This window comes from Chiloscyllium plagiosum, unplaced genomic scaffold, assembly GCF_037043375.1.
Source record: "Chiloscyllium plagiosum isolate Xiang-an unplaced genomic scaffold, Cpla_swu_hap1 HiC_scaffold_29, whole genome shotgun sequence".
NCBI classification, from domain to species: Eukaryota; Metazoa; Chordata; class Chondrichthyes; order Orectolobiformes; family Hemiscylliidae; genus Chiloscyllium; species Chiloscyllium plagiosum.
The window spans coordinates 82,523,645-82,526,483 of NW_028270167.1; positions in this window are offsets into that span (position 1 = coordinate 82,523,645).

A 2,839-nucleotide genomic window follows, 5' to 3' on the forward strand; every position below is an offset into this window, starting at 1 on the left:
TCTGGAAGGTTAGCTATAGAGTTCTTGACTCGCAGAATCAAACAGCTTGGAAACAGACAGTTTTGTGCAACTCGTGCTTGACGAAAATAATTGTAAACTAAACTCGTCCGACTTGTCTGTCCCAAACCAGATTCCCACAAAACATTCCTATTCATGTACATATCTAACTGTTTTTGTAAAGGTAATGTCGTAGAGAATTGTTGAGAACTACCAGGAGACGAACAGTGTTTTCAAGAAGATAATTTATTTGCAAACAAAAGCTGTGACAACCAACAAGCTAACGCTTGATTTTCCACGAACCTCGGGGTCCGTTGATCTTGAGGCATTTTTGTTATCATGTTTCCTTCTAGCTTATCAGCGTGTCCAACGGTGTTAGTTCGGGTTATCTCAGTAGACATATACAGGCTTAGTTCCTGTTAATACTTTTTAGATTACAAAATTAGATTAGATTATTTACAGTGTGGAAACAGATCCGTCAGCCCAACAAGCCCACAACGACCCGCAACACACCCAGACCCATTCCCCTACATCTAACCCGTCACCCAAAACTACGGACAATTTAGCATGGCCAATTCACCTAACCCACCTATTTTTGGATTGTGGGAGGAAACCGGAGCACCCAGAAGAAAACCAAGCAGACACGGGGAAAATGTGCAAACTCCACTCAGTCGCTTGTGGCGAGAATTGAACCCAGGCTTCTAGCACTATGAGGCAGCAGTGCTAACCACTGTGCCACCGTGCCGCCCACCTCTCTATTTCTGCGACTTTAATCTTTACTGCATTTAACTTAATCTTATTCTAATCTGCCATGATAGATATTTGCTCTCAAATTTACCTACATGGTCTTTAATCTCAGGCTAACCCTGCTAGCTACTAATTCAGTAACTGCTGTCACATTTTGCCACAATGGTCTCCAGCAACTTGACATGCTGACCCTGCTAACTGCTGATTAAATATTTACAATTACGTCCTTCCAACGTTGATCTTCAGCAGGCGAGTCTACCTTCACTGATTGTTGCTATCTTATCCCGTCTCAATTATCTTTTAGCTTCAGCCTGACTCCGCTAATTGGTGTAGCCACATTCCACAGTCCCTTGAATGCATCATCTCGATTAGTGTAACATTTCACCGACCCCTTGCAATAGTTTACTAATGGTCTTTATGCTTTAGCCCTTCTCATGCTTTTATACTTGTTATTTCCAATCGGAACTGGTATAGCCGCATCTGTCGGATGTTCCTTTAACATTGAAACCATCCTCTGTTGAAACTATTGCCTCACATTTTCTTATATCATCAGCCTTTCACAATAAAATGTGTCCCGAATCTTGAAAGTCAATGCAAAAAACACAACACTAATTCTATCCACACACCTCTTGATTTTTTAAGTCTCTATAAGCTCATATGTCCACTTCTTATATTCCAGTAAGAAATACCCAATTCTATCCAGCTTTTCAATGTAACCCAAACCTTCCACAGAGCAGCATCTTTGTCAACCTCATCTGAACTTTCTCGAGTTCAATAACAGGGCGAGCAGAACTGAACACAGTATTGCAGGAGATGTCTCAGCGATACTCTGTTCAATATTAATGTGACATCCGAACTCCTACTCTCAAAGAATTGTGAGGTGGGAAACCTCAGAGAATTTCCAGAGTACTACTTTGGCTATGGAAAATGTTGTATCATTCTGAGCTGCAGGGCTCCTACAGAAAACGTAGGCTTCCTTTTGGTTGCCTTATATATGCGGCAGAGAAGATCAAAATAGACTTCTTATGCTGGAATCAAAAACAGACAATCAGCCATGCAGCATCACGATGTGGAGAAGTCGATTTTCCAGGTCTAACGCATCTTCAGGACTACGAGTAGGTACAGGGGGGCTGCAGATAATGGTGGTTGCAGGGATACGGTGGTGAAGTGGGGATAGGTAAAGTCATGTGGAGGGTACGAACTGTTTTGTCAAGTGGAGGAATGAATCTGGTTGGTGGCAGGGAGGAGTGAATGGGAGGCGGCGCTGGGAAGGGAGTCCACGTATGGGAAAGGTGGTTATTTGAGATTGGATATTTCGATGTTGTCTGCTCCAAGATGTTGGCTGCCCAATCGGAAGATGAGGATTGGTTCCTTCAATTTGCGGTGTGGTTCGTTGGGAGGCCAAGAATGATCATGTCAGAATTCTACCAATTCCTGCACCTCCCCTGCATTTGCTTGGACGAGGCGGCATTACATTCGCGAGCATCCCAGATGTCCACCTATTTCGACCTGTAATGGAAAATTAACAAAATTAACATTTACTCTGATATCCAGATACTCTAACATTTGAAAAATGATGCTTTACTAAACTTAAAAGTTTCTGACACTTCGCTGAGGTCTGCAGTCGAGGGATATCTTGTTTCTGCGGAACTTTGTAAACATTCAACAAGGGAAAAATATAAGAACAGTATGTCCACAACAAGGGAATGAAAAGAATAACAACTAAAATCTTCACAGTCTTTGTCTTTGAGAGCGTGATAAGAAATAGTGTAAGACGAGTATATGAATTATGCTCAGGGCCCTTGAGCAAGGCATTTTTGTCAAGTGCATGTGGTCCCTCTGCAATGCAGAAGTTAAAATTATTAAAGCTCATGTGATAGTTGAGTCGAGTCAATTTAATTTCAAAAACAGTAAACTTGGGGTTCGCCCAGCACCCCATCACGGATTAAGATCCTGAAGATTCCCAGGAAGTGCAGGCGGCAGCGCCTTGAAGGTCTTTTACTTCATCTCGATCGCTAAATTGGCCCCACTGCGTGAGAGGTCTGGGAATCTGTGGATCGTCCCGGCGCCGGGGTCTGTACTGAATCGGGTCGGG